We start from the raw sequence: 10,486 nt of genomic DNA, 5'->3' as shown, positions 1-10,486 counted from the left end.
CCAGGCCTCACACTCTATCTACTGTACCACCTACTTGCTCTAATATCTTACTATTATCTCATCAGCTCCCCTAGATTCAATTATCATTTGTATGCAGGTGATTTCCAAATCTATATGTCCATTCCCAGTCTCTCTTTTGAGCTACAGTTCCACTTCACCAACTGCCTTTTGGCCTCCTTGAGCTATATGTTCTAGAGGCAGTTCAGTTCAAATCTTACCATAGAAGACATCACCATCCTTCCAGTCACCCAAGCTTGCAACCTTAATGTCATCCTAGACTCACTCTTCCTCACTCTATAACGCCACGTGGGAGAAGTAACTGGTGACCATCAAAGTCTAATGAGAGGGAATCAACAGCTTAGGAGATGATAGAACCTAGATACTCTTCAGCCTGCAGCTCAATCAGCACTAGAGCCATGGAACTTTATTATTCAATATGCTCAACTTTGCTATCACCTCTGCTCCCATACATACATACATACATACATACATGCATCTATCTATCTATCTATCTATCTATCTATCTATCTATATATCATATTACATTCATTGGGTAGGTGCACTATCATGAAAAATAATTTGCAATTTTGTGTCCTGGCTATTGGCCTGAATGCCATCCGGGTGCTTCCTTTGGTACACCAACTTTTTGTGTAGTGCTAGTACCTGGTACATTGTAAAAAAGTGAATCAGAGAATCCTATGAGTAGACTCATTGATTACATTATGCAAAATATACATATATGTGAATCAGTGTTCACTTAAATCAGTGTAGCAGGAGGTTCGGCTTAAAGTACTTTATTACACACAAATGGGAACATAAAATATAAACAATCTGCAAGTTATGTAATCACAGGACCAAAGAATTGATACCAAGTCTAGCTTTGGAGACATTTCCATGCCAATTCCCTATTTAGTCTAGATACCAGTATTGAATTTTAGATCTTGTTTTGCAGATGAGAGAGAGAGAGAAAGTAACACTAGTAGTTGAGACTGTACTCAGATGTCCTGATTTACAATCTACCAGTCTTGCCATTAAATCATACTGCCTCCTGAACCTAAACTCTCTTGGCTTCCTGGACAAGACCAACTTCTCAGCTCTCCCCAAGGAGTCCAAACCTTCTCCAACTAAAAATTCTCTCTTTAAAATTTTTCTCACTGCTCCTCCTTTTCTTATTTTCCCCAGTCCTGGACATCCTTCAAAGAATATCTGATTTCTTCCTAATGATAGAGTCTCACTTTGGGGGTAAAGGTGAGGGCAAGAGATGGAAAATCCTGTTTACCCCAACCAGAAGTCAGATATAGATTTATTAACATAATTATATACACTAGAGATTAGTTTTATCACCCTATACCATCCACCTCAGATAGCCTTCCCACCCCTACTCTCTTCACTTATCTCTTAAGCCAGATTTTGTCACTGCCTTTAAATCAAATTCCTTTAAACTCATTTTTAGCGATCTGTGTTGGACCACATCTAGACTCTTAATGAATCTAGAATTAACTTGGTACTCCTTAAAAGAGGAGGGGGAAGAGAGTACAGAAGAAGTATTTACGTAGTGCTTAACATGTGCCAGGAATTAGGCTAAGCACTTTACAAAATATTATATCATTTGATCCTCACAACAACCCTGTGAGGTAGATGTGGTATTTTTTCTTTTGAGGCACTTTTTTGGAGGTGACTTACCCAGGGTCACACAGCTAGTAAGTACACACACACACACACACACACACACACACACACACACACACACACACACATCCTGGGGGAAGGTGCTGTTATTATCCTCATTTTTCAGTTAAGGAAACTGAGGCAAGCAAAGGTTAAGTGACTTGCCTATGGCCACACTAGTAACTAGAGCTAGTAATTATCTGAGGCCAGAATTGAAGGCAGATCTTCCTGACTCAGACCCGGTGCTCTATCCACAGACCCCCTTTGCTGCTTGGATGCTAAATCTTTCTATCACATAATCACTCATCTTTCCTCTGAGCATAATTTGATTGAGTCAGTATGGTGCTGTGACAGGCATTCTACACTTAAAAGTCAGAAGACCTGGGTTCAAGTCGTGGTTCTCCTACTTACTGGCCATGAGATCAGTGCCAATTTTAACTTCTCTTAACTTCAGTCTCCCTTTCTCTAACACGAGAATAATAATATGACACTTATACTATCTGCCTCACAAGTTTATTTTTGATGAAATCACAACATAAATAGTAGTTATTCCTGGAGCTAGTTGTTGATAGATAAACTAGACCACTTGCCATAGTATACAATAAGTATGAATTCTGAATTCTGAGCCCTTCTTAGGCCGCAAAACCCAAAACTCCATTGATAGTAGTTAGTTTTCAACTGGCTTCTCTCCTTTGCATCCAGGAAGTAATGGCCCATCTTTCCTTTTTCCTTCAAGTCAAGTACGGTACAAAGAAGATAGGCTCAGAAGAACCTGGTTTCAAATTCCATGTCTAGTGCTTTCAGAAGTCATTTAATGTCTTTGGGTCTTAATTTCGTCATCCACCAGATGTGGGCATTGGACTGCCTGGTTTCTGAGAATCCTTCCAGCTTTAAAACCAAGGTCCGTTTTTGAAGGAGAGGGCAGTCTAGTGAAAAGAACACTGGACTTAGAGGCAAAGGTCCTGGTTTCCTATCCAAACTCTATCACTTACTTGGATGGACTTGGGCAAATCACTTTGAGCCTCAGTTTCCTCATCTGTAAAAGGAGGAGGTTCAAAGAATTGACTTTTAGGGGACCTTCCAGCTGATCAGAAGAATGGAGAAAATCCTCCCTCTACCCCATTTCTGCCATCCAGCCAAGTGTTCGAGCAAGATATGAGAAGAAAAACAATTACTCCTGGGTACAATAATTGGCTGAGAAACTCATGTATTTGTCTAGAAGAAGTGTAAGGAAGTTGCAGATACAAACCTGTCTGTAGCAGCCAGCTCATTTTGAATACACACTAACCATAATCCTCCTTTAAGAGAGCTAAGGCATAGCTACTGTATATCTGGAGGGACTAATTTTTATTGTGTATATAGATTTGTTCAGTTCTGGTTTATCAGAAGCATTCTGGTTAATGTTTAACAACTGGCTCTCTGAAACAAAAACAAAACCTGCACATGTCATATACTTTTCAGGTTAATCTGCATTATCCACATTTTGTCCATTAGTTAAAGTCCAGGTAATCAATAAAACAATAAATCAAGCCCTGATGTATAGCATTTGCCAATTTCTGATGTGTAAATGCTCACACTAAAAATTTAATCAGCTCTCAAGGACTGTTTGAGCTGCCTCAAGTATACTCCTGAGTGTGTTGAAAAAAGAACCTAATTGTGACAGAGAATCATAGATTTACAGATAGAAGGAATCTTAGGTCATCTAGTCTAACACTCTCATTTTAAAACTGAGAAAAGTGAGGCCCAAAGAGGCAAACTCTTTTGTCCAAAGTTACACAGGAAAGTAGCAGGATTTTTCACCAAAACCAGCACTCTAACCACTCTGCAACCTAGCTGGACCCAAAGTAAGAGGACTTGAATTGAAATCTGAGAACTGAGGTGTTATATGGACATGACCACTCAGTAGGTAGATTTACATCATGTGGTACCTTCACAAGTCCATTGACTCTGCTGTCATGGCATCACAGATGCAAAGGTAGCAGGGGTCTTACAGATCATTCTCGGCTAGAGGTATCAAGCATATGGCCCAGGGCCATATGCGGAGCACATTGCTCCTGAGCATGGCCCAAACAAGATTAAAATGTAATTGGAAAACATTTAACAAGATAGATAAAAATATGATAAAACATAGATAATGTTATATTTCAAAACTAGGTCAATGTAGCAGACTTCTGAGTCCACTATGAAGTTTAATCTCCGGTGAGGTTGAAGAGAGTGAAAAAGAGAAAGAAGGAAAGAGAGAGAGAGAGAGAGAGAGAGAGAGAGAGAGAGAGAGAGAGAGAGAGAGAGAGAGAGAGAGAGAGGGAGGGAGAAATGCGGACCAGGGGGTAGCAAATTCTAAACAAGCCCATTTATTGATCTAATTGATCTAAGAGTTAGTGGTTTTATACCCCAATTGTGGGAACAGAATCAGGAGTGGAAAAAACCAAGTATCAACAATTAATTTTTCTCATGGTAACAGTATCTGGGGGGAGTATCCCCCCGGAGTTGTCTCCTCACTTCCCGATTACCTTTCAAGGTTTATTGAAAAATCCTTCATCCTCTGAAGGGACAGATAGCACCTGGAAGAAGTCGGAGAGTCTATGTTCTGACCTAGACGGCTCTTAGATAATGAACAGCAACAGGCACATCCCGACATGACCTATATCCTCAAACCCATCAGTGCAAGCCCTCAACAATCTCCCCCCTTTGACTGTTAAACTTGAGGAGATGAAGGGATGAAAAAATCTTACCTAAAGTATGACGAGTGTATTTTAACAAGCAGGGAAGGAGGAAACACAAAATTAATACAAAACATAGCCAAGGTAAAAAATGTCATAAGCAAACTTAATACATTGTTAAAAGGATTAAGTTGATCAATCCAATCTAACAATTTGTTTGCAATATCTTTAGGATCAATACCATCAATATGAGAATCAAGCAATTTCATGTTGTATTTTGGATAGCTGATTAATGTCCCAGGCGATATTGTCAGAGTGCCATGCAGCTTGGAGCTTATTTAATATTTGTTCAATAGTTATATTAGTAAAGTTTGAATACACATATGGAGTTACACAGATAAATGAATAGCGATAATCACATTTCAAATTGAAGTGCAATAGATAAAACAGTAGTAGATACAATAAAAGAAGCAACAATGATTGAACCAATAATAAGGAGACCAATAAATTGTTTTGATTGACTTAAGGAGGAAATAATAATTTTAGGAGCATGTTTTCCAGAGTTCTGGAACTATTCATGTGAAATATTAGTAGGGAAAAGAATAAATGATTATTGTTTTACCAAAAGTACAACATAGTCATTATGATCAATACATTGGTTGAGAGTACAATTGACACAAGTCACATTCCAATTCAAAAATAGTATTAGATTGAATAAAATTTACATATCCATTAACAAATGATGTAACAAAGAAAAGACATAATTCAATATTGTTGCCAAATTTTGAAAAACATATATTTGTCCTGGATGCTAGAGATCCGAGGGTAATCATAACATTGACTTTGTCCTGGAGATAGGGATCTTGTTGTCTTCCGAATATACAGGTGTTATTAGCATATATATAGTCCCAATTTGTCCATATTTGTGATAGGTTGCAACCAGGGTGGAAAAGGAAAAAGAAGTCCTGAGTGCTGAGCATTCTGTACATTACACACTTGAGCAGAAAGTAAAGCTACTATTGCTAAAACTACAAGTTTGGGAGTCTTTTATCACTCGATGAGAGGGAGCTATCACTTGACCTCTATGTGGGAAGGCGACTCATCACTGTAGATTGGCTCCTTCTGTGCTTCCCCTGAATTCTCATACTCTGCATTCGAGCTGTGAGTTGTTATACACGCTCTGACATTTTTCTCTGGTATCCAGGCAGCTTTATCAAAGTTTTCTGAAAAATATATAAGCACACCCTCATCCCCTCATTAGTAATGGATTTGGTAATGGATCTAGGCCTCTGGATGTTTTTAGGTTGAGGTGTACTCAACTTTGTTAATATTTAGAGAGTTAATAGCCAATTGTAAAAAATATAACCAATTATCAAAAATTAATAGCCAGTTGTTGATAAGGGGCAATAGCCCGGATTCCCCCTTTCTGTAAAAAAAAAAATTAATATTTTTGTTTTTAATTATATAAAATATTGATGATTAGAGAAATGTAATAAAAAGAAGAAATAGAAGGAAATGTTTAGTAACATGTGTAAGAGTATTATTTAAAAACAGTCCCCAAATATTTTCTTCTCAATAGTTAAGGTGGTTGTATTGGCAGAATATAATCCATAACAGGCTCAATAAAAACTTAATAAAAGGTCAAGTGCTAGCAATTAATAACTTGTAAAAGTGTTGGGTAGAATTGTAATTAAGAATCAATAACGGTATTACTTTTCAGTAAAAAGTCTGGACAAATTAAAATGTACTTGTATGTAGGCAATATAGATAAGGTAATAACATGAATGGAGTGAGTTTTGAAGTTGGTATAAAGGGGTATATAATTGTGTATTTGTAATATATTTTAACTTTGCAGTCTACGTATTTTGAGAGACATAAATAGATTATTTGCTAGTAGAAACAATATTGATAAGCTCAGCAAAATCCTGTTATATATTTGTATATAACCAATTGGTGAACGCAGTGGGTGTTGAAGGAATGAAGTTAAATTTAACAATTTTTTGAAATACCCTTGAATAATTAGTAAAAAGGGTTAATATTTTGAGAGATGGTTAGTGATTATCAATATCAATATGACCAGAAAAAAATAATAACAGCAATTTGGCAATCTTTTAAAGAGGAAACAAGAGTGTCTATTTATTTCTTATTATAAGGTTGCTGAATAACTGCAAATACATTTTTCTGTAAATTAAAAATTGTGGAGGACACTGGAGTACTAAGAACAGCACCTGGCACTTCTAAAAGAAATATGGTGAAATGAGTTTAGGAATTTTTCTGTTTGACTAATTAAAGCTCATATTTTGCTTTAAGAGTTCATATGCTAGGGGACTTTAAATAAGGATCTTCTCTTAATATAAAAAAGAAATTCCACAAGTGTTCTGTAGTAATTTGGAGTGGTGGTCAGAGCCAATTAATGTGCTCTAGAAGTTTTTGAAAATCATTAAAATTAAATGCTCTTAAAGAATTAAGAGGTAAATGTACTTTTTGTGGTTTCACTGTTGTTTTGGTGACAATATGACCTAGGTAGGAGAGTGAAGATTTGTCTTAAACTTTTTCCAGGGCTATAATAAGCCCAGAGTATTGTAAAGCTAATTAAAGCTGCAATAATAAATGTGTGAGTTCACTTTAAATGGAACACCTACAAAATACGTCACCATATAACATATCATTTTTAGCTTTTTGTAATGGAATAGTAAAAAAGCAATCTTTTAAATCAATAACTATCAAAGGCCAGGAAGTCATAAAGCATTGTCAATTTTCCTGACTTCTTTTCAATAATAAAAACAGGTGAATTTTAAGGAACCCCAACAGATTTATTAGATTTCTTTTGTATTTTTGTCAGTTTTATGCATAGGAAAAGCACAAACAGTGGGGGGGGGGAGAAAATAACAGTTCTCATTAAATGTGAAATATTATGCCCCACAAATTAAGGGGAATTAATTGAGTTTCAACTATGTTTATTCTACTAGTTTAAATTCATCTTAAAATAATTGATTAGTAGTGATCTATTAGGTAGGTTAAAGCTAATTAATATTTTTTAAAAAATATTTGAAAATTATTAGAAGTTATTAAGGAATCTTGACTAATTTGTAGTATTTTGGTGGTCTAATTGTAGACTGTGAACCAAAATGTCTAAAGTTTAAAGTAAGCAAAGGGTGATTTCTTTTATACCTTTTAAGGAGTAATTAGAAATCAATGAGACTGAAAGGCTTGTTAAAACTTGGGCCTTAATAAGGAGAGTTTGGTAGTAGTAGGATAACTGTAAAGTTTATCACCCATATAATAAATCATTTTTGCCTGGGAATATTTTTGCCTAACAGGTATAATAGTTTTTAGGAATAAAATTTTGGCCCCTGGTGGGAAACATTCTTTCTTAAAAGAACATAATAAGAAAACTTCAAATACTGATTTGATGGAGATAACTATACCCAAATTCAAACTTAAAATAAAATTAATTATACTCCTAAGAGTCTTTTACCTCCAATAGTAAGTTTCACTAATTATGGCTTAAAGACAGATACAGTTAATTTTATTTTCATAGAAGTACAATAAGCAGTAAAGATTTACTAGGACTCACATATATAAGAAATTTTACTTAACATCCTTTCTATGCCAAATTGAAACTTGTCTTGGTGAAAAAGCCAATTATTAGAAATTATTTATATAAAGTTGCAATTTCTCAGTAAGCTAAATGAATTGTTTAGGAACTCAATAACATAAACAAATTCTTCTCTCAGAGCAGAGGACCTTGCTCAGAGAGCTGATTGCTAAGAGCCTTGGCAAACTTACAAAGTAAAGGGAATTGCCTTGTGCCCCTCCTTTTCACTCACATAAGTAATTAAGAAGTCTAAGTTTTAACTTTAAAACAGTGACTTCAAATAACTTATTAACAATTTGGTAATTTTCATAAATGATATTTAATTGTTTTAGCTCAAGTTGTTTGTTAATCATAGGAAAAGATGGGAATACCTGATTTTCTAATTGACAGTTACAGAATATTATAAAACAAGATTTACTGGACTTGATAAAATACGCTAGCTGGCTTTACACAGCTTTTCCACTCTCTTTTAGTTCACATTTTAATAACATCCAAATTATTAAAAATTGCTTGACATAACACACAAAATTTACCAATTTGAAGCAATATTATATTTTTAAAATTTGAAACGAACATATTACTAATTTGAATAAATTAAATCATCTTTTGATTGTGTTCCAATACTTAACCTGTTCTATTTCTCATTCTCTTTCTTCCGCACCCCAACTTGGCCAACGTTGGGATGCGAGAGAAAGGAAGAGAATATTTTTCAATAACTTATCTTTGTACATTCAAAGCTTTGGGCCAGAGCTTTAGAATGCAAAAAGAAAGAATTTCTTCCTATCAATTCTCTAAAAGTTTCCAAATCTTTTGCTCTTAAACCCTCTGTTCACACTGTGCAAATAAATTATACCTTCCTTAAGCTTTCAACACATACTCCTCTCATCCCGACATGCTTGAACTTTCTTGTCTTCCTTCTACCTAATTATCCCTCTGATGGACTATGATTCAAGTCCCTTTAAAACTGCACATATCTACCATCTTTCTAATTCTGACCTGACGCTTCGTGGATCTTTCTCAACTTGCTTTTTATCAAACATATAACCTAAATAATGAAGTATTTTTTCTCCATTCTCTCCCCCAGCCACTGGCTGCCAGGAAATGCGGCTGGTATTAGGGAGAGGGAAAGGGAGAAAGTCACTAGCAGCATTTCAGAATCCAGTTGCCAGCCCTTGGCTGCCTGACAGAAAAGGATCAAACAAAATTATAAACATTAATCACAGACCATCATTCACACAGACAGAGACAAACATAAAACAAAATGACAGGGAGAATCTAAAAGTGAGAAACTTGTCAGAAATCCCCTACACAAAATACAATAATACTGTTTTTTATTTTATTTTATCTTTTCTTTTCATGGTATTCAAAAACCAGGCAAAAGCTTTCTTAAGGTTTTGATGTTTATAAGAGGCAAAGCAATCTGTAGTTTTATAGGGACTTCTCATCCTGCCACTTGAGCCTTCTTTACAGCTCAGGGCATGGAGAGTGTGGAGGGGGAGTCAACCAGCTGTCCAAAAGTGATGAATAATCCCCTGTCTATTGCTAATGATTGTAATACTTGTAAATAATATTCTTTGCCTTTCTGCTCTGTTGATGAAGGTTGTCCCATTTTTACTGCGTATTTTCAAAACATACACACTAATCTATTTTTCTAATTCCGCTTAACCTGGTGAATAAAACTACTTAGAAAGAATCTACTGCCCTTACCTTGTTTGCCGTCTTTTTTCAAAGGGCGGGAATCGCCTCTTTTCCCGTCCTGAGATCCTTTTGCTGTCTTATTTCAAACAGCGGGAGACCCCGTTTCCCGTCTTGTTTCAGACGGGTGGAGCGCTCCTTATCAGAGCTGCTGGCCAGGCAGCCCACCTTGGTCAAGGGCTCCTCACCGGGGGAAACCACTCTTTCAGGCTCCCGATTGCCCCACATTGGGCGCCACCTGTAGCAGACTTCTGAGTCCACTACGAAGTTTAATCTCCGGTGAGGCTGAAAAGAGTGAGAGAGAGAGAGAGAGAGAGAGAGAGAGAGAGAGGAGAGAGAGAGAGAGAGAGAGAGAGAGAGAGAGAGAGAGAGAGAGAAATGCAGACCAGGGGGTAGCAAGTTATAAACAAGGTCCATTTGTTGATCTAAGAGTTAGGGGTTTTATACCCCATTCGTGGGAACAGAATCAAGAGTGGAAAAAACCAAGTATCAACAATTAATTTTTCTCATGGTAACAGTAACTCGGGGGCGTATCCCCCCGGAGTCATCTCCTAACTTTCCGATTATCTTTCAAGGTTCATTGAAAAATCCTTCATCCTCTCAAGGGACAGACAGCACCTGGAAGAGGTCGGAGAGCCTACGTTCTGACCTAGATGGCTCTTAGATAATGGAGAGCAACAGGAACATCCCGACATGAGCTATATCCTCAAACCCATCAGTGCAAGCCCTCAACAGGTCAAATGTGATCTGTAAGGATTTGTGCATACAGATGAGTGTCTTCTATGTATATTTGAGTTTGTCATTGCTAATCTAGTCCAACACCAACACCCCTCTTCCATATGAAGACACCAAAGCCTGGAGAGAT

At 36.6% G+C, this 10,486-nt stretch overlaps 1 long non-coding RNA gene across 1 annotated transcript; it reads right to left on the bottom strand.

Moving 5' to 3' along the window:
* Positions 1 to 4,451: 4,451 nt before the first annotated feature.
* LOC110204111 (uncharacterized) lies at positions 4,452 to 9,910 on the bottom strand. The gene is made up of 2 exons (XR_002323207.2): positions 9,634 to 9,910; positions 4,452 to 5,551 (listed from the first exon to the last, which is right to left on the bottom strand). It is a non-coding gene; the product is annotated as an uncharacterized LOC110204111 (long non-coding RNA).
* Between the last annotated feature and the right edge of the window lie 576 nt (positions 9,911 to 10,486).

This window comes from Phascolarctos cinereus, unplaced genomic scaffold, assembly GCF_003287225.1.
Source record: "Phascolarctos cinereus isolate Bilbo 61053 unplaced genomic scaffold, phaCin_HiC Scaffold_7;HRSCAF=346, whole genome shotgun sequence".
NCBI classification, from domain to species: domain Eukaryota; kingdom Metazoa; phylum Chordata; class Mammalia; order Diprotodontia; family Phascolarctidae; genus Phascolarctos; species Phascolarctos cinereus.
This window is presented reverse-complemented; position numbering and strand designations above follow the sequence as displayed.